Source organism: Oryzias latipes, chromosome 17 (assembly GCF_053564925.1).
Source record: "Oryzias latipes strain Hd-rR chromosome 17, Olatipes_Hd-rR_3.1".
Lineage (NCBI taxonomy): Eukaryota > Metazoa > Chordata > Actinopteri > Beloniformes > Adrianichthyidae > Oryzias > Oryzias latipes.
This window is the reverse complement of record NC_136253.1, coordinates 33,640,190-33,662,158: the sequence shown is the minus strand read 5'-3', so window position 1 is coordinate 33,662,158 and position 21,969 is coordinate 33,640,190. Positions and strand designations below refer to the sequence as shown.

The window sequence follows — 21,969 nt, the reverse complement described above, 5'->3', positions numbered from 1 at the left end:
AACAGCATTGATTTTACGCTGGCACTTTTAGTAATCAGTGCCCTTGTTTTCATTTGAAATGACTTCCTGATTGGCAGCAAAACAGAGTTTAGAATTTCCCTTTGAGAGATGCAGAAGTATGCATGAGAAAAAGCATCCACACATGCAAACAAAACCAGCAGCCTTGACTGGAGCGGTTCATCCAAATTGACATGCCAAGTCAATTTTCCAGTCAAGTGGTTTAAAAACCCATTTATGATGGAATGAGATGGCAAGTGGGACTACACGTTGAGGCCAACATGTGAGCTAAGCAGAGAAAGAAGGGCACTTAGCATGTTCCCAGGGGTGACACTTACTGGAGTTTTACTGCTTTTCCAATCAATGAGAGGAAAGACGGAGACAATAAAAAAATAAAATAAAAACTTGAGTAACAGAGTTTCTGAAGTCGAAAATCAAAAGAGCCAAACAGAAGGGGATATTAATATGCGGATCCAAGCAAAATAGCATCCAAGTTTCTCCATTGGTTAAAATAACAAATACGTTCATCAACTAGAAATGTAAAGATTACAAAGTACAAAAAATACCCCTTGATCAGCCGGTTTGAGGCACCTGAAGCTAGAGCCATATTTTCTCCATCCCACTACCGCCCGCCGAATTTCTGACCATTACCGCCCGCTCCCCCAACGTATGTGTTACACTCTCACAGAACTCTGAGAATTTAGTCCCGCACAGTAATAGAGATTCATTGATTTTGAGTCTTCTCCCGTCTGGCAGTAAAAAAAAAACCACACGTATTTGTATTGATATTATTAAAGAGATACATGGGGTTGTTTGTTTCGTTTCCCTTGCCTGCATGTAAAAAATAAAAACAAAAAAGACAAAAGACACGATACATTCAAATATAATTTTGTTTTTATCAAAAACTTTGCACATAAAAAATAGACCGCTTTGCAAAAACATATACATACGATAAAATAGGCTACATGAAAAACAGCAGTTTTACAATTATTAGCCAAATGTCGCAGGTTTTCTGTTTGAAAAATACAAACAAGAATAAAAACATTCAAACTTAGGCAGCTTGCTCAATAACACTGGCATCATCACGCCTCTTGGCAACGAGGGGCTGTGCTCAAAAAACAATACTAATAAATAACAAAATAAACAACATTAGCAAATGAATTTAACAAATGAATCACTTTGCAATATTGCTGTGGAGGAATAGAATGTCGCTGATCGACTGCGGTCCCAATCCCGCGTGTCTCTCTTCCAAGATGCGCCCACAGACACTTAAGGCCCGCTCTGAAGGTGCACTGCATGCAGGAATGCTAAAGATGAAACGTGCCAGCTTTGATAGTGCTCTTTGTTGAACTTCCACCGTTGAAGTACGCTGTCTGGGTTATCAGAGAGCCGGGAGCCGACATATGCACCCATTTCATCATCGATCGGCTTTGGCACTGAAGCAATGGACGCATCGTTTCCCAGTCTGCGAATCGGTCTGTGCTTTGCTTTTTGGCTGTTCCCAATCCCGCTGTGTTGTTTTTTTAGCCGCCGCAGCAAAATTCAAACCTCCCACTCCCGCGAGATTTGCGTTGGGACTCAATCCCAATGCAGTCCTCTACCTGAAGCATCTAAATCCGGTTCACCAAGTGCATTCAATTTACAAATGAATCCAATTCAAGAATGCCGTTACAAACCATCCAAAATTTGGAGCCTCCATTCCTTAAATATTCAGTGTGGGGAATGGTTAGTAGCACTAATTCATAACAAATTCAACTCATTTATACAAACAAAATTCAGAAAAGTGTCAACGCCGGCTGCCCGTCAGCTTCAGGATTGGTTTTAAACGGGCATGTCCAAAGTCCAGCATGTAGGCCCACTGGAGCCCACATTCAAATTTCTACCAGTCTGCAGGTTGCTGTAAAAAAACCTATCCCAGGACTTTTTAAAGTCTGTGCACAAGTTCTTGATTGCGATTGGCTAAATTCTATCACTAGCCATCGCTAACCCGCGGCAACACAGTCGCGGGACCCTTCAGTGGCATTTTCTAGCTCATTTAAAAGGTTGACTAAACAAAATTAACAGATTTGTTTCTGTGATCGAAATGAGTACGAGTATTAGCCGTTTTGTGTTATTTTCCTGTTCACATGATTCACATTTAGAAGTTTAAAGTGAGCAGCTAATAGTGAATAATTGGTAAAATTTCATTTTTTCCCCCCCTATTTAGACAAACATTTTATTTCTGGTCATCAAATACAAAATTCACATTAATTTGGATAAAAATGTATTTAGATATATACTAAGTATATATTACTTTAATAAACACGTTCTCCAATATCAAAACATGTTGTTACTGTTTGATGTCTAATCAAACCATTTCCAAGGGAAAAAAAGCCTCAACATGAAGGCTGCACTCATGAAATTTCATCAGGAAATTTCTGAACCTACTCACAATAAACGTTTCTTTGTGTGACCAAGAATCCAAATGCCTGGGCTGCCCAACACCAATCTTTTAGCTCTGCCATCATGTTTTATTGCTTTTTCTGTCCTTTTTGTTTGCTTATCATCTGGATCAGGTGATACCCGTTCTGAATGACTGAACACACCTGGTCCAGGTGATCAGCAGCAAAAGGTTCAAGGAAAGCTGGAAATCAAACAGGAATGTAGATCTTGGGTCTCAGGATTGGCCGTCCTTCCATTTGGGGTTTAGATCTACAAGCTGTAATACTCTTCTGGTTGTCATGAACATTTACAGCACTGCATTTGTTTTTTCAGACGGTAGGAAACAGATTAGGAAACATTTTTTACATGAAAAACAAAAAGCAACATTTTCCAGATCCGGTGTTGGTATTTAGTAAACGGAAACAAATCGGACTACAGCTTCTTGGGTAAAATCCAGCTCCATCTGGGGTCTGTGCTTGACTGTATACTCTCGTACTTCACCAGACAACATGTAGCAGATCTGAGCACATGCTGCTCCCCTGAACCCAGACAGCACACGTATGTTTGGTCAATGTCGGCCGTGTGTTTAAATAAATATTCATCATGACGACGCTGGGAGAGCCCTTCCTTACTGGAAAAGATGTGGCCCAGACTGAACTGACGTCATCTGGTTGTAGCCAAAAGTAAACCATTTTCTTTGGATGACGTCACACTCAGTCAGTCCATGTCTGAGATAGGGTCAATGGATCCAAAACAACAGCAGGCTAATTATTAAACAATCAATCACTGACCTGCCTTAGAAAAAAAGAAGATACAACAGTATCTGGTATTCCTACTTTGTCCCCCATCTATGTAGAAATCTCAGCCTGCTTACATGTCAAGATGATAGCCAAAAACATTGCGACTAACTAACCAAAAGCCTTTATGATCTCCATTTTTTTACTGAAATGTTTTGTCTTTTCGGCATCGTAAAGTCCTCAGTGGTTGAACTAGCAAACACTTTGGCATTAGCAAAGTGTTTGCTGATGCCGAGACTTTTGGATAAATTCAGAAATTCCTCTGTTGGTCACGGTTTCCTTGAGGACACCGCTCCAATGAAAATTTTATATAGAGAACATTTAGATTAGAATTGCATTTCTGACATTTTCTTTTTTCAAATGATGCTGTTTGAAAAAGCAATTACATAAAAACTACATTGGGTGGGCCGCAAGCTCCCTGCTCTGCTCCATTCTGATGCATCCACTGTCAGACAAATAGATCCATAAACGTCTTTGTTTTCCTCGTCCGAGCTGGAATCTGGATAGCTTCAATATTGTTCACCATTTTTGTTGCACCGGTAATATTATGTTGGAGGTCTGAGGGGCTGAAAGTGTTAGTGTATACAAAAGGATGATGGGAAGTGTTGGCAGGCTCACACTGTGCCAACAGTCCCGCTCACAACTCAGAGGTGAATTTCTGATTAACTCCTACCGCTCTGCAGAAAGTGTGTTCTATAAAATTACAGATATTTTTATTTTGGCTGAAAACAGCATATTTGTCACGTCTCATGTCGGACTCCTCCCTCCCAGCTCTGCCTGCTTCCCTGCCTGATTGCCACCAGCTGACTCCACTCTCATCATCATCTGCTGCTGCTGCTTAAAAGGAGACTCCTCTCCACAGTTCATCGCCAGTTCGTTACCCCTTATGGTGACCAGCCCTGGTCCAAGGCATGCTCAGTAACTTTATATTATGCTTCGTTCTCGCTCTAAACCTCTGCTCCCTGTCTCAGGATCTTCAACCTGCCAAGAGTGAAGTCAGCGTGGATCATCCTCTCAGCTGCGCAGAAGCCTACAAGAAACCACAGCCTACGCCAACCGCATTAAGCCCTCCAGCCACGCCATCAGGCTCGTCCACGTCACCACCAGCCACGAACAACTACACATCTGGAGAAACAATAAAACTCTTCTTACCTCAAAACTCACCTGTCTTCGTTCTGGGTTACAGCATCTGGGTTCCACCCCCCTGCAGTAACATGACAATATTCATAATTTGAAAAAACTCTGGGAAGACTTTGAAAGTAGATAAGATGATGATTGAAGTGGGTCTTTAAAAGACAGAGTGCTCAAACATGAAAGCTTCTATCTTAGAACCTACTAAACCTATGCTAGCCATGCCTGATTGGGTTTGATGTCTGAAACTCAGCAGATATGGAAATGGTTGCTGTTTTTAGTAGGAGACCAGACAGGAATCCCAGATATTCTCTCTGTAAATGTGTCCTTTTTTTCATGGAAGAGTTGAAGGGTGATCATTTGCTGGCCAAGATCATACCGATAATCGAACGCACTCGCTGCAACAAGTGTTTGTTAAATGTCAGGCTGATGCTGGCCAGAAATACACGCGATGTCCTGATAGTTTCCTAGTGGGGCCGTTCTTTCCTCTGCAGAAAACAAGTCAGGAACGCCAGAATTGATCCTTCAGAGGGTGTGTACAGTAATGTGCACATGAATGTGTAATCGGCAGTCACTGACATGGATTTCTGCAGACACTAGACGTCAGCTGCACCATAAAGCCAAGAATAATTTTCCAGCCACCCCATTGCATAAAAGACTAAAAAGATTTTATGTTCTATTAAGTTGTTGGTATTCAGGCTGAAGAGCCGGAGAGCTCCTGCAGCGGTCTCTCAGGAATTGTTTTATAGCAAAGAACAGCAGAACTAAATCCACAGACCAAAATGAGAGCGCGTGTTTGCCCAGCTGCCCTAGACGCATCGGAGATGAGTGCAGACAGGAGGCATCAGCACTTTTTCACTCCTGTGGTGTAAGAAAATGAAAGCCTATAAATCCATCTGCACCTCAGCCTCTTCATTTGCTTCCAATTTACACAACTGATTCTTCCGAAGATAGCAAGAACATCTTTTCTCTTAAAAAAGACGTCAAAATAGGCAGACATCAGATTTGGATGTCTCATCTGATGCTCATGTTTTTCTCTTTGGGACCATGCAGCAGCTTGCTAACATTCATTTTAGTATATGTGGAGCATGTATGCATACATGAGGAGGGAAATCGAGGCCAACAACTCCTAAAAACCTAAGTACCAGAGAAACAGAGCAGGAGATGGAGAGGAATAAAACCCTTTATGTAACCAGTTTATTCAAGGACGACTGTAACTCCCTTTTTAACAACCGTAATACATTTCACAACGTTTCCCCATCAATATCATGTCTGCCAAGAAACGCAGAGAGACTTGCTTCAGAAATTGCCACCGGATGTTACGTTTCAAGAGCTGCTTTTGCATGAAACGGTCAGAAAGTCCAGATGTTAAAGGACTCCATCAGCACCACTTCTGCTGACCTCTGAGTAAACCCATCAAAATCAAAATGTGGCAAAATGGTAACAATCCCAACAAAACATACCTACGTACAGAGAAGACAAAGTAGGATCCCATTTGTAAAGATTGAGACCAATCACCGATGCATAGAACCAGCCTCACACCACCTGGTTTGCTCCAACGCAGACCTGAAGCGTGTGAGAAACCTCCACCTCCGAACGTCTTTCACCAAAGAGATAAGATAATTTCCATGCGAAGCTGCGGCTTTGGGCACAAAGGTTAAAAACCGCATTAGCTCACTATTCACTGGATTGAGGATGACTGTAACTGTAATCCCACAAACGGCTGCAGACGCAGCGAGCGTGGATGAAGAGCTTTCACAGGAGAGGCGGGAGCGAGAATATGATACGTGCTATTCATTACTACACGAAAAGCCCCCAATTTTACGTAAACAGATACTGTATGTACATAAAAATATGTCTAAACATATGTGACACAGAATAAACTTTAAATGAAGGTGGGATATTCCTGTTTATTTCTGAATTTTAATCATTTTAAACTCAATTTATGTAAAAAGTAATAATTTCATCCAAGACTTTTAGCTACTAAAAACTGACTTATTTGTTTCAAACTTTGAACTTATTTATATTTAAAAAAATATTTAAATTGGGAATAAAATTAAAGAAGTCAATTTTGAAAAATTACTTTAACAAATTTGGGGATTTAAATAAAGTTTTAACACGTTTGCCACTTGTGGCAGGAAGCCTTCACAGGGATCTTTGTGGTCATTTTTTCACAAACGTTCAGTGTGCCACAGTCTTTTTGACAAACTTTGATAGTTATTTGTAAAACTGCCTTGTGCATCTTTTTGTTTTTAATTATCTGAAGAGTTCATTTAAGAAGTAACTTGTGCTCTTGTGTCCTCTTCCTTTGGTGCAGCTTTATTTCTCCTTATTCTACAGCGCATATTCATGCTCATAGTGTAAACATTGGTTAGGATTAATTCTACTTCTAACCCATTTGGTTTCTGCTGCCACGCTTAAGCTAAAGATCTGAGCTCCACTGGCTTTCTCCTGTTTTCATGTGATAAACTCAAACTAATCCTGGTCAGAGTGGGTCTTCCTGATCTTCATTATATTGGGTGTGTGTGTGTGGGGGGGGGCATTCTGTGTGATTTAGAATCTTATTTTAAATTGTTTTCAATCTGTGGAGCAATTTGCATGACTGTTGTGTGAAAAGTGCTTTATAAATAAGGTTTGATATTTGATTCTCATGGGTTGTGTCAAAATTCCCACCCTAACCCCCAACTACTACCAAACTATACAGTGCGGCACTTTGTAGTGTCCTTGATTTTAAAAGCAATACGGACGCCACGATCGTCATCGATTTCACAAAGTTAAAATCTAATTAATATGAGCGTTTTGCGACAATTATTTATGAGTCCACTGTCTTCTGAAGATAAAAACGTTAATGGTTTATTAAAAAAACAAAAATTTGGGGGGGGGGGATTGCTGACGCAATGCATTGTGGTCTATATTTGCCAATCTATTCAATTTAATTCCATTCAATTCAATTTTATTTGTATAGCCCAAATTCACAACAACAGTCGTCTCGATGGGCTTCGTATCGGTAATTGAAGAAGTTAAACAAAGTCTAGTGAGCTTCGATGGACACTTGTTTTTCACAGAGACTTCTGGGAAATTTCTAGGGCACTGGATTTTGGTACTGTAGATTCAGACAGCACTAGAAAATGGCGAACGCTCTACTATATAGTGAACTAAATAGTGCACTGTGTAGTGAGTAGTGAAGGAATTTGCACACAACCATTAAGTGCTGTGCTAGGCTTCAACTATAAGAACCCATGTGTGTAAATGTAGGTTTAAAAAAATGAATAAAAAGCAAAAGGGGGGTGTGGTATCTGCTGAAATCTTAATTTAAATCTTCTAATGTTTTTTAGGCTGAGTCTTAAGCAGAGTGAATGTCTGCGTAAACAACAGTGTCGTTTTCCAACACTTTTGTTCTATATAAACACAAATGTTGTGGCGGAAAATGTCCCCATTTTGTGTCTTTTTCCATGTAGAACCTTTTCTAACTTCAGTTCCAATTCTTTTGTTCTTAACATTTATTTAAAACAAAGATTTTAAAGAGGAAAAACTAGACTGAAAGCAAGCTGACGAGTTCATTTGCAGTATTCACTCAAGTTTTTATGATTTTTTTGCATTTGCTCTGCAACACATCGATTCAATCATGAGAATGATTCTGCCATCTTCAGATACTTTGGTGTAAACTTGAGCTGAAGGCTTTTCCTTTCCACGTCTGCAGAAGTTCAGCTGTTATTTAAAGACATCAAAATGAAATGACATGAAACATTAAATTTTCACAAAAAACAGTAATATTCAGTCAATCAGGTTGAAGGTTATAAATTAGCAGCAAGAGGCTGAATAAAACATAAACATGACAAACATCTGTCAGACGAAGGAGTTTATCAGAGCTTCATCTATAATTTAAAAATTTAATTGGTGGCCATATGAACCGGCAGACTCAGATTTGTGAGGGTACATTATTCATGGATGGGGGGGGGGGGGGGGGGGGGGGGGGGCAAAGCATAGGCTGGAAGGAAAGATGGTTTGGTATTGAACCATAGTCCCCGCTCAAAACAAAACATCCACATTTTAACAGGAAGGTAGCGAAAAAATAAAAAGCTTTTCACTCGTCACCAACAACATTCAAATGTTTAGATTTATTATTAATCACAAAGTTTCCAAAATTTAGAGCCCATTTCTAATCTATGTCAACAACGCAAATATTTTCTTCTCTGTCTCACTAATGTTTGATTTCATAGAACACACTGTCAGTTTTTTACTGTGCAACTGTTGACTGTATCTGAGAACTGGACTGAGTGACTCCTCCCCCCTGGTGTTCCAAACAGGAAGTGGTCAAAATCCCATAGACTTGTATAGAGAAATGAACTGCTGTTACTCAGTCATCCTATTGGTCAGAAGAACCAATTTTTGCTCTGATACTATTTTTTAACATGTTCTTGATAATCCTCATGTCTCAAGAGGAGTAGGTGGAGCCTGCTGGCCCCCAAAGTTCAAATAAATAATTCGGTGGGAAGATGTTGTGTAGCCCGTTTTCAAGTGGTAGGGGTTAAGTCAGAACTCTGCCCCCCCACCCCCCCACCCCTGGTCACCAGCAGGAACCATCTCTAACTCTGTCCCCCTCCTTTGTTCACCAGAAGGAACCATCTTTTGGAGTTCTTGCTACAGTTCCTAGAAGCTGCACACCTGGCTCTGATTCACTCAATCAACCACAGCGTACTCAAGCACTGCACTGAGCTCAGTGCGAAGTGTTGTTTGTGCCATCTGCCTTCATTAAAGAGTGTTCAATCTGGACCTGGTCCTCTGTCCTCTGCCACGACCCTCGCGGCAGGCAAAAAGTTAATAAACCTGCTGCCTTTGGATCCAGTCGTCTGCTTGTTCTTGTGACAGAGGCCTTCCAACAGGCTTACTCCTGATTGATGAGAATGGTTGCTATAGAAACGTTGATTCAGACCAACTCCCTGCTTACTGACGATTTCTGGCTCCAACATGGCGGCATCCGTGTCATGACAAAAATGGCGACTGAATTGACTTAATTTGGTTGGAGCCAGAAAAAAAATAAATCTTGCAGGGGATTCTGGGGTTTGGAGGCTGAACGCAGGAGGCTCCGTGTTTTAGGTCGTCTTCTAGCTGTTGGTGATTGTCTCTTACATTCATGGTTCCCTTATTATTATTTGAGAATTATTTTTTGCTAGCAGGATTATTTGAATTTTATTGCCTCAGGGTTTGTACCACAGATTAGCAGTTTAACGATTTTTGACCTTGAGTTTAAAGACTTTACCTTAACCATGGAATAATATTTCCCACTGAAAACTAAAAGAAATGTTGTTGTTTTTTTGTTGTTGTGCATGATTCACCCCATTTTGGTGATTGCATAAATCAAAATGAAACACCTCTGGTGCTATCCTCCTCAGACACGTTATATAACACTTTTCCTGCTTGATTTTACACTCGTTCTTGCACCTCTCAACGCCTCAGGCTCACAACAATTTTCGAAGTGGCACCATAACACACCCACTAACACAAATTACCTTCACAGTTGGATTTTGCAAAAATATTTCATGACAGTTTAGTCTCAGAGTGCAGCAGCACGAAATGTCATGCTCAAGGGCACCTCAGTGTGACGGACATTCACCCGAGGTCAACTAGACAAGGCACAAGGAAGGACAAACATAGAGGATGGGGAACCAAACGGAAAATTGCAACCAAAAAAAAAAAGCTGTCCAGTACAAAGACAAAGAATAGAAAATGTCAGTCTGCGAGCTGCAGAGGGAAGAACACTTAAGAGACGTATCGCTGTCACATCACCCACTCCGTCACATCTTGTAGTTACAACCATTTAGCATCAAAGAGCAGAAGAATATTAAACTCTACACGAGGCTCAATTTCCCTGTCAGTGAGCTCATCATTGATCATTTCTAACAAGGTTTGAAGCAGCAGAGCAGAAGCCTTCTCTCACAGGAGATGCTGCCCTGCAATGTTCAGATGTTTGCACCTCCATCTTTCCCAAAACCCTCATCCTCCTGTCCGTATGATGATGTTGTGTGGTGAAACCTTTTCCTGTCATTTTTTGCATGCTTTTGTGTTGGAGTTGGTTTTTGTGTTTTGTGTTGTTTCACCCCCATGAAGACTGAGTCCCAGATTGGACACACCTGGGTGTCCAATCAGTAAGCTGATGGCCCCACCCATAAAGCTGCACTGGCAGCAGGAGAAAAAAGAGAGAGCAGCTGGTAGCTGTTGAAGGACACAGCACTGGAGCAAACTGTGTGGCTGGAGCTGCAGTCGGTGTAGGAGTCTTCTCCAGGACAGGAGTGCCACAGCGCGACATACACTCATAGGCAGGGTGAGGAGCCCTGCCGGTGTGTGAGTATCCTCTACCCTTCCAGTGGCACTCTCACCCTGCATATAGCCAGGCCTGTTTACCCCACACAGCTGAGATACTCGCAGGATCTATCTTCACTCTGCAGGTAGATGTTGGGAGGAACACCCCACCACGCCTGCGAGGGTGGACAAGGACAAGACTGTGGCTGACTGCAGGACCTGTCTCCCTGGTGCTTCATGGACTATTTCTTTTAACTATTTTAACAATGTTTTTATGAGGTCCCTCTTTAAAGTTTTTTACTGTTTTTACTACCTTTTTAAACATTTGGTCTTAGTTATTTAGGTTTTAACCGTTTGGGCTTTGTCGTGTTGTGGCTGCATGTTTTTATTGGATTAAATTATTGCAGTTTAAAAAACAATTGTTCCTTGGGTTTCCTGTGTGGCGCTCTTCCCCTGGTCCTGAATCTTTTGGGTGTAGCAATTTAACCGGACCCCCCTATTTGGCAAAGGCGGGGCCCGACATAAATAATGGGCGTGCGATCCTTGCAAAGTTAGATACAAAGCGGCGATAATAGCCAGCCAGTCCCAGAAATGATCGCACCTGTTTTATGGTAGTAGGAGGTGGCCAGTCCTGAACAGCTGAAAGTTTTTCTGGGTCCGGCTTGACTCCTTGTTTGTCCACTATGTGGCCTAGAAACTTTACTTCCTGTTGAAGCAACTTACACTTGTCCAAGCGCAACTTTAAGCCATGATGCCTCAGTCTTTCAAAAACTCCTTCCAAATCCTGTAAATGTGAGGAGAAATCAGGTGAGTAAATAATAATGTCGTCAAAGTACACCAGTAAAGACTCCGACAGTTGTCTGCTCAGGCACTGTTGCATCAACCGCTGGAAGGTAGCTGGTGCATTACAGAGTCCGAAAGGCATACGGTCAAACTCAAAGAGGCCCAGGGGTGTGGTAAAAGCAGTCTTTTCACGGTCCTTTGCATCCATGGCAACCTGCCAATAGCCACTGGCCAAATCGAGAGTTGAAAACCACTCAGCATGAGTCAAGTTGGTCAAAGTCTCCTCAATCCTGGGAAGTGGGAAAGCGTCTTTGTGAGTGACTGCGTTTAATTTTCTGTAGTCCACACAAAATCTCAAACTGCCATCTTTTTTCCGGACCAACACAATAGGGGCAGCCCAAGGGCTACAACTGTCTCTGATTACTCCTTTTTCCAGCATGTCAGCAAGTAGAGTCTTCATTTCTTTATACATTGCAGGAGGCAGGGGTCGATAACGCTCTTTAATGGGGGGTGCATCTCCTGTATGTATGGTATGCTGTACCAGATCAGTGTGCCCAAAATTCTCATCGTGTTGTGCAAATACCCCTGTCCACTTTTGCAACAGGGCCTGTAGGTCCGTCCGTTGGTCTTCTGTGAGATGAGGCTGATTAACGAGAGCACTCACCTCTTGGGATGGCTTCTGGCTCTGTACAGCTACTGTGTCCACCAGGCAAACCTCAACGACAGAGTCACATTTAGCAGCCAAACTTAAATCCCTGGGTCCATGGACATCTACTTCTTCAATGTGATAGAGTTTGGCCAACTTCTGGTAGTGACCTATACTAACTGAGTGAGAATGCGGATTTAGAAGCCTCACAGGGACTCTTCCGCTCTTGACCACAGCAAGCGTCCTAGCCACACCAATATTCGGCAGTTCAGGCCCTGCTTCAACTAGAGCACAGGAGTCTGTCCCTCCTGGGCCCATCTGGGCTCGTCCCTGCACCAACAATTCAGTTCTTGGGGGAATTTTAATGGGGTGCCGGCTGGCTAGCCGCACAAACCCTAAACATCCATCGCCCGCCGTGGTGGCCCTGACTCTCCGACATGTGACAAAAGCATCTCTCCAAACTTTTTGTTTTTGTAGCTTGGGTGGGCAGGCAGTATGCCTAGCTGGCCAGTTAAAAAGGGTGTCCCAGCAAGCAGTCACAACGTTCATCCCAATAATGAGGGGGTGCGAACAATTTTTATCTTCGACAATCACGACCCCACGTGCAGGTATTTCAATACCTTCTATCGCAAAATCTAACACTGCATAGCTAGTGTAAGGGATTTCAAGACCATTGGCTGCCCGCAACTGAAACACCACAGGGACTTTACCTAGCTTAGCTAGGGTAAAATGCTGCTCAAAGAGACTCTGCTGCATTAATGTCACCTGAGACCCTGTATCAAGTAGCCCAGTCAGCTCCACTCCTTCAATATTCACACAGATGTTGGGACAATCACCAATGACAGCCTCTGCGGCCCTTTTTTCCAACGTGGATCCAACCCCTGCCCCTTGGACCTCAGCAGCAGGGATGTCTAGTTTAACGGCGTCTGTGAAGTGGTTGGCGTCCTACAAAACCTTGAAATGTGACCAGATTGTTTACATAGGCGACAAATGGGTCTACCTTGTTCATCCCATTGATTCATCAATGATGTTGGTCGTCGCCGACCCCTTCTGGTTTGAGAAGGGAGTTGTCTTTCGGTGACCCCTGGCTGCAGAAGGGGTTTAATCTCCTGAAGCAATTCCTGTGTTAGGCCTTACATTTGCATCTTCACATCCTCCATGATTTCTTGTTTCAGTTTCTCTCTCCAGTCGGTATCCTGTAACGACAGAGGTGCACATGGGCCGCTTACTGCTGTGCATGTTACCTCAGATTGTGAGTTCCCTCGGTCAGCGTCCAACAGCAGCGCTTCATTTCTGATAGACGAAAAGTCCTGGTCCGGATTGCGACGAACATAAGTCCTCAGGGCCTGAGCCAAAGGGCCTTCCTGCAGCCCCAACAGCAACTGATCTTTTAAGGCTGCGTCTGAGGGGGCATCATCAGGGTCATGTCGCCGCAACCTGCAGTACAGTTCTTTTAACCGCAGAATAAATGAGGGTACTGATTCGGCGGATTGTTGCATGCATCTGAAAAACTGAGCTCTTAAAACAGGGATGGGGGTTCTATCCCCATATACAGAATCTAAATATAAAAGAATCTTTCGAACTGTACCCTTTTCATCATCTTCCAGCACACTAATTTGTCGTTTTGCCTCCCCAACTAATGCACCTAATACAATATCAACTTTCCGGCTTTCAGATAAGTCTTGTGAACCCAACAGGCCTAACATTTGTTCTTTCCATTCACAGTATTTTACATCATCACCAACCCCTTTAAATTTTGGGAGCCAGGGGGCGCCAGGGTACACCGGCATCATCATAATATGTTCCTTTGGTTAACTGTGGGCACCTTTAAAACCTGGATCCTGCCGACAACGCCAAAATTTATGTCGGGCCCCGCCTTTGCCAAATAGGGGGGTCCGGTTAAATTGCTACACCCAAAAGATTCAGGACCAGGGGAAGAGCGCCACACAGAAAACCCAAGGAACAATTGTTTTTTAAACTGCAATAATTTAATCCAATAAAAACATGCAGCCACAACACGACAAAGCCCAAACGGTTAAAACCTAAATAACTAAGACCAAATGTTTAAAAAGGTAGTAAAAACAGTAAAAAACTTTAAAGAGGGACCTCATAAAAACATTGTTAAAATAGTTAAAAGAAATAGTCCATGAAGCACCAGGGAGACAGGTCCTGCAGTCAGCCACAGTCTTGTCCTTGTCCACCCTGCAGAGTGAAGATAGATCCTGCGAGTATCTCAGCTGTGTGGGGTAAACAGGCCTGGCTATATGCAGGGTGAGAGTGCCACTGGAAGGGTAGAGGATACTCACACACCGGCAGGGCTCCTCACCCTGCCTATGAGTGTATGTCGCGCTGTGGCACTCCTGTCCTGGAGAAGACTCCTACACCGACTGCAGCTCCAGCCACACAGTTTGCTCCAGTGCTGTGTCCTTCAACAGCTACCAGCTGCTCTCTCTTTTTTCTCCTGCTGCCAGTGCAGCTTTATGGGTGGGGCCATCAGCTTACTGATTGGACACCCAGGTGTGTCCAATCTGGGACTCAGTCTTCATGGGGGTGAAACAACACAAAACACAAAAACCAACTCCAACATAAAAGCATGCAAACAAAAATCAGAGAAGACTTCCTCCATCAAAACAAACTTCAACACAAAAGCATGCAAAAAATGACAGGAAAAGGTTTCACCACACAACAATAACTACTGGTAGTTTACCAGATGGTGAAAGACCAAAAACAATCAGGGATGTCACGGAATCCGGGCCCGATCACGTGATTTCAGACTTGATTAAAATCAGATGTTACAAACAGATTGCAGGTACATTTTGTTGGCATCATTATGATCAGCGCGTTATATTTCAAGCTGATTAGTACAGATAAACACGTTACTAGACATTTCCCACCTGCATATCATGAGTGGATCATGAAATGTTATTGCCGTAAAGCACAGAAAAATACGGCATTAGTAGGAGGGGGGGAAAAAAACTTTATAGTCCATGAGAATAACAAGCAATAGCGAGCTGCATAATGTGCAAGTTTGGTTTATTAAGAGTGGAAAACTAGTAAATGGCGTATACTTATAAAGCGCTTTTCTACCTTACCGGTACTTTAGAGTGCCAAGCGCTTTACATTCACAGTCCTATAGTCCCGTGACCGGGAGTCATGTGGAGTTCAGTGTCTTGACCAAGGACACTTTGGCACATGGGAGGACAAAAGCAGGAACTCCATCAGACGAAGAGAGCAGAGGTGATGCTGTAGTATCGCGAGACCCAGCGAGACGAGTGTGGTGAGTCGACTTGGCGGCGCGTAAGCATTTGAACAAACATTTTCGATCTTGTTTCATTTTTCCGCCATATTAAAATATTTCCTGCTAACTAACATAACCTGTTAAGAGTATTAAGCTTCTGTCAGCCTGGAGGACCTGGAGAATTTCATTGACGAGTGTTTTAATACCTGCAACATGGTGAAGCCCAGAACCGCCACCACCACCCCCTCCGCCAAGCGTGAACGGCCTGAGGACTCTCCCGGGGCTGTGTCCTCTCCAGGCAGCGGAATGAGCGATATCCTGGATTCGATTGACAAAAAGCTCTCCAGCTTTGATGGCCGCCTCAATTTGCTGGAGATCCTCCATAGAGAATTTCAAGGTCTGCGGGAGTCTCTGGAATTCAGCCAGCAGCAGGTGCGGGAGCTCGCAGCGGAGAACCAGGCCCTCAGAGAGACCGTCAAGATCCTGGGCAATGACACCGCCCGTCTCTCCGAGGAGAACCGATCCATCAAGGAAACCCTCCTGGATCTTCAGTCGAGGAGCATGAGGGACAATCTAGTGGTCGCGGGGGTTCCAGAGGAGGTAGGAGAAGACCCCGAGGCCACCGTCAGATCCTTTTTACAGGTCCACCTGAAGCTCCCCAAGGAGGAGGTGCAGAAGATCTCTTTCCACAGGGTTCACCGCCTCGGAGGAAGAAGGTCCGACCACCAGCGCCCGCGTCCTATTGTGGCTAAATTCGAACATTTCAAACAGAAGGAGTTGGTGAAGGGCCGCGGACGGGAACTGAGAGGCACGCATTACAGCGTTAATGACCAGTTCCCGGCAGAAATCCTCCGCAGAAGGAAGATCCTGTTCCCGCTGAGGAGGAAGCATCTTGCTGCTGGTTCGAGAGCGATTGTGGCCGTTGACAAACTTTACGTGGACGGCCGGCTGTTCCGGGACCCGGAGATCACCCCCTGGCTGTGCTGAAAGCTTTCAGATCCGCGCTGAGAACATCTGCGCTGCCCAGAAGAAACCCGCTAAACTTACTTCAATGAATGGAAAACCGGATCATCAATAATCCACACCTCGATTTTTTTCTTCGTCACCTCAGTCCCACTGATGTTTCTATTGTTGTTTTGTTGTTGTTTTCGTTTTCCCTTCTATCTCTTTTTTTCTTTCCTTTACTCTCCCCCCCCCTCTCCCCCCTCATTATATGTAAATCACCTGGAAGCAACTCATCCTCGGTAAGTATTTATTTATGCACGGAACGGGCGCGCGCACACACAAGCGCACACAGGGGCGTGCACATGCGATCCCGCACACACACGCCGACATACTGCAATCACCTCACACAGGCTCTCATAGGACGCACGCGACACGCAGCTCACATAGCCAGAAAACGTTCACGCGCACAGCGCTTCTCAATGCGGGCACGCGCACACGGACTGGTACACAAGCACTACTTAGCTTTACACCTTTTCAGTCAGAGCAGTTATGAACAGTCTTAACATCGTTAGCTGGAATGTGCGTGGACTTGGCTCTGAGCCAAAGAGACTGAAAGTGTTGAATCACCTGGATGGTCTAAAAGCAGATATAGCTCTACTGCAGGAGACCCATTTATCGAATTCTTTGAATCACCTTATGTGCTGCTTACAATTTCCAGTTATATACTCTGCCAGTTACAACTCCAAACAACGAGGAGTTGCTGTTTTAATTAATAAAAATCTTCATTTTACTCATAAGGATACAGTTACTGACCCAGAAGGCAGATTTGTAATCATTAATATATCCATTGAGAATAAGGACTTTTGTATAGTGAGTATTTATGGTCCCAATGTTGACGACTCTTCCTTCTTTCACAGATTCTTCACCTCACTCTCAGTCCACTCTGACTCCACAATCATTATAGGAGGAGACGTCAACCTTGTTTTGGACCCTGAACTTGACAGACTCAGCACAGCAGCAAATCAGCGTACATGGCGATCTGCAAGTTTTCTAAAGCAGTACATGAATGATCTGGGTCTCTGCGACGCGTGGCGCTCATGTCACCCAAGCACTAAAGGGTTCACCTTTTTTTCTCCAGTTCACTATTCACACTCCTGTTTAGACTATTTATTAATCAGTAACTCTCTTTTAAAAAATATTCAAAGCTCCAATATCCATCCAATTATTATCAGTGATCATGCACCAGTCTCTGTAAACATTTCTAGGGAAAAATCCACACCCTCTGGTACAACCTGGAGGTTTAATACGTCTCTGTTAAAGGACCAGGAATTTCTTGAATTCTTTAAAAAAGAGTGGGCAACCTTCTTAGACTTCAACAATACTCCAGACGTCCCACCGTGCGTTCTTTGGGAAACAGCAAAGGCAGTCATGAGAGGGAAAATCATTTCTTATTCAACGCACAAAAAACGCAAAGAGAAAGCAGATTTATTAGAATTAGAAAATAAAATCAAAACCCTGGAGACTGCTTATGCTGCTTCTGCACAGGAACACATTCTGGGAGATCTGAAAAATTTAAAGCTGCAGTTAAATGACATCATTAATAAACAAACACAATTTCAAATACAAAGGCTACGACTTGAAAGATTTGAAAACTCTAATAAATCTGGCAAATTTCTGGCTAATCAGCTTAAAATTAACAGAGAAAAATCATCAATCACCTCTATTATGGACCAAACAGGAAATGTCACCCATGACCCGGTCAAAATTAATAACGCATTTGAAAACTTTTATAAAAACCTGTACACACCGCAGATCAATCCGTCAGAGCAAAGTATTGACTCATTTCTTAATAATGTAAACCTACCCAGGCTAAATGAGGATCAAATCACAAACTTAGATTCTCCGCTCTCGCCATCTGAACTTCATGAAGCTCTGTTACTTATGCCCAATGGTAAAGCACCAGGGCCTGACGGCTTTCCTGCTGAGTTTTATAAAGAATTCTGGGAACAACTGGCACCAACATTTTATAAAACTGTCACATCTATTAATGAGAGCCAATCAATGCCACCTAACATGAACTCAGCCAACATAATTCTTCTTCTAAAACCAGACAAAGATCCCACTAGTCCTTCAAGCTATCGCCCTATTTCTCTAATCAATGCAGATGTAAAAATTATCTGCAAAGCACTAGCACAGAGAATAGAAAAAATCACTCCTCACATAATTCACTTCGACCAGACTGGATTCATCAAAGGCAGACACTCGGATGATAATGTCCGTAGACTAGTTAATATAATAGACTTTGCCACCATTAAAAACCAGGAAATGACGGTACTATCGCTGGATGCTGAAAAAGCCTTTGACAGAGTTAATTGGAAGTTCCTTATTGCTGCCCTCCATAAGTTTGGTTTTGGAGAAGCATTCATCAATTGGATCAAAATATTATATCACAACCCCAATGCATCAGTTAGAACTAATAAACAGACTTCAAACAGGTTTTTTCTTGGAAGAGGAACCAGACAGGGCTGCCCACTCTCTCCTTCTCTTTTTGCTATATTCATTGAGCCTTTAGCTGCAGCAATAAGACAGAATGAGAGCATTATAGGAATAAAAACCAAACACAGCCATCATAAAATTAGTCTTTATGCGGATGACATATTACTGTTTTTAAGGAATTTACATTCTGTAAATGAAACAGCAATGATCATAAATGAATTCTCCTCCATATCAGACTATTCCATTAATTGGAATAAGTCTGTTTTATTACCACTCAACAGGAATATGGAACAAAGACTCACAATTCCAGTTAAAACAGGAAATATCAAATATCTGCTTTCCACAAATACTTTCTTGCAAATAGATTACAATATATCTTAAAATGGTTAAAAAATAATCCAGAAACCAACTCATGGTTAGACTTGGAACAGGTGTTATGTGGAAAGATCAACCTGTCACAGCTACCATTTATTAGCCAAACAGTTAAAAAACAGGATTGTTTCAAAAGCATTAATATAAATGCCACCTTAACAGCCTGGTGGGAATTTCTCAAAATATCAAAATCATCAATTCAACCGTGCAAAATGACACCCATCTGGAACAACCCGGACATCCTTATTAACAAAAAAATGATTCACTTCCCAGCTTGGCAAGCAGGGGGCATAAAACAACTAGAGCACGTAATTATTGATAGAAGATTCATAACCCCCCAGGAACTTCAAGACAAACATGGAATAAATAACTTCTTGGAATATCAGCAACTTAAATCAAGTATTACTAAAAAGTATAAAATTAAAGACGACGATTTAAAGCTACCAGATGTAGTTACCACTCTGATTAATTTTTCAATGAATAGAACTCTCTCCAAAATATACAAACTTTTATGTAATTTAGATAACAATATTGCCCTTCCAACAAAAAAATGGGATGCAGATTTGAGCATCAGCACAGATGAAAGCTTCTGGTCAGAACTTTGTCTAAACACCTTTAAACTGACAAAAAGTCCAAATCTGCAGCTAATCCATCTCAAAACTCTTCACAGAATTTACTACACTGGACAGAGGATGTTCAAGATGGGTCTCAGTAACTCAGACATTTGCGAGCACTGTGATAATAATCTACCCGACAGCTACATGCACGCACTGTGGTTCTGCACTCCTGTCCAGGCTCTCTGGCAGCAGGTATGTGCCGATCTATCAGTCTGGCTTAAGGTTTCAATCACTGCCTCACCGCCACTTTGTGTGCTTGGTGACATGAGTGCCATCGATATAGAAGAAGGATTAGCATCTATCATTTTCATAACTCTTTGTATTGCCAAAAAAACTATTTTAATAAATTGGAAAAACAAGAAAAATATAAACATAAGTCAACACAGAAATCTGCTGTTTGATCATATCAGCTTGGAAAAAATGTCAGCCCAAAGCTCAAGTAACTTTGAAAGAATTCAGTCTCTCTGGTCTCCTGTGGTTGACTCCATGACTTAGGGGGTGGAGGGCTTGGTCGTCGCTGCTCCTTGCCCTTCTGCCGTGGTTTGGGGTGGGGGTCGGGGCTTCCGGTGCCTGGCGGGGGCGGTGGGGGGCTCCGTTGGTCGGGGGGTCGGGTCCGGTGCCTGGGTGGGGCGGGCTGGGGCGCTGCGTGGTCCTCTGGGCTTGGGTGTGGGGGTGCGTGGTGGGGGGGTGGGGTGGTGGTCTGGCTTGGCTTGGGGGGGTGGTCCCTTTGCCTGTGCTGGGGGGGGTTGGCGGGGGGCCCTGCTCGGGTGGGGGGGGCCCAGCGGCGCCGGATGGGCTGCCCATCTGCACCTGGGGCTGGGATCGGCCCTTCCCTGGCTCTGGGACGGGACGGGACAACCCTCTCGGGGCCCCCGGTCGCTCTGGGTGTCACCCGCTTCGGCTGCGGGGTCTGGGGTGGGGTGGGGTGGGGGGCTTGTCGGCCCTGTCCTGTGGGGGGGCGTTCTGGGGGGGAGGGGGGGCCCATTATTAGTACGGGTCGGGGGGGCTAGCGGGTCGGGGTCTCCGCTGAGGCAATCAGTGGTTGCCTCGGCCGGTTGGCCTCCTCGGTCCCGTCGAGGCCTGACCAGAGCTCTTCTAGGGCCGGCGTCTGGGGGTGGGGGCCTGGGCTTGCTCCGGGGGGGGGCGACGCTTTCTGGCTCCTCTCTCTCTGTGTGGGGTGGGTGGTGCCGGGCCTGGGGTGTCGGCGCCTCCGGGGGTGGGCCCCTGGGCTGGGTGGCCCTGGCCCCTTTGCTGGGGGTGGGCTGGGGGACGGTTGTTTGACCACCGGGGGACAGTCTACCAGCTGTCCCAAACTTACCCCCTTCCTTATATAACCTCATTAGGGTGAGGGGGTGGGGGGTCTAGCCTGCGATGCGCCTTGGGGGGGGGCTACTTGGGAGTGGCCCCCCTCCTATGGTTTCCGTATGGAGTGGGCCCCCCCTCTTTCGGTTTTATTTGCACCTTAGACATGTAGGGTCCTTGGTAGGGGGGGTGCTTGGACATCACTGCAAGCAAGCAGCAGATGTCCTCCTGGCACCCTACCCGCCAATTTTAACCGCACCTTAGACATTTAGGGCCCCTTGGTGTGGAGGGTGAGGGGACATCACTGTGAGTAATCAGGAGATGTCCCCTTAGTGCCCTACTCGCCAATTTTAACTGCACCCCCCTTAGTACACACACCCCTCCCCCTTCAATATATACATTCAAACATAAGCACACACACATGCACACAAACACCCTCTCAAACACCCATACACGCACACACATTTTACAAGGAAGGTGGGACCTGGGTCCATCTGTCCCCTACCCCTTCCCTGGTGGGGGGTGCGGGCCCCTTGGCGATGGCGGCCGTGTCCCTTGGGTGCCGGCTCCCTGGGCCCGGCGGTGCTCTCTCCGCACGGTGGGGGGGTTCATATTACACCTGAGCCGGGGGTGTTCGTGTCCCTGGGGGGTGGGTCCTGGTCCTTGCCCCTGGGCGCTGGGCCCCGCCAAACTTCACACATGGCAGAGCCTGGTCGGGCCATATTTATAACATCCCTTGTGGGCCGCCCTTTTTTCCCCGGGGTTCCCCCCTCCTGGGCGGCGGGCCCCTGCCTTGCTCCTACCTGGACCAACCGTGGGCCGGGTGGGTGGCTGCCTGGAGTGCGGAGCGGGTCTCCCTTGGGGGGTCCTGGCTCGTACCTGGGGTCGGGGCGGGGGGATGCCCGGAACTCCTGGGTGGTGGTG

The 21,969-nt window shown here is 44.6% G+C and overlaps 1 protein-coding gene across 2 annotated transcripts in view; it reads right to left on the bottom strand.

Moving 5' to 3' along the window:
* b4galt2 (UDP-Gal:betaGlcNAc beta 1,4- galactosyltransferase, polypeptide 2) overlaps window positions 1-21,969 on the bottom strand; it is a 296,417-nt gene that overhangs the window by 260,293 nt on the left and 14,155 nt on the right. The window contains exon 1 of one of the 2 annotated variants that reach the window (XM_078933984.1): window positions 2,429-2,526. The exons of the other annotated variant lie outside the window; for it this stretch is intronic. The gene's annotated coding sequence lies outside the window, so the exon portion shown is untranslated. Of the gene's footprint in view, window positions 1-2,428; window positions 2,527-21,969 lie in introns of those variants that run through there. 2 annotated transcript variants of the gene reach the window in all.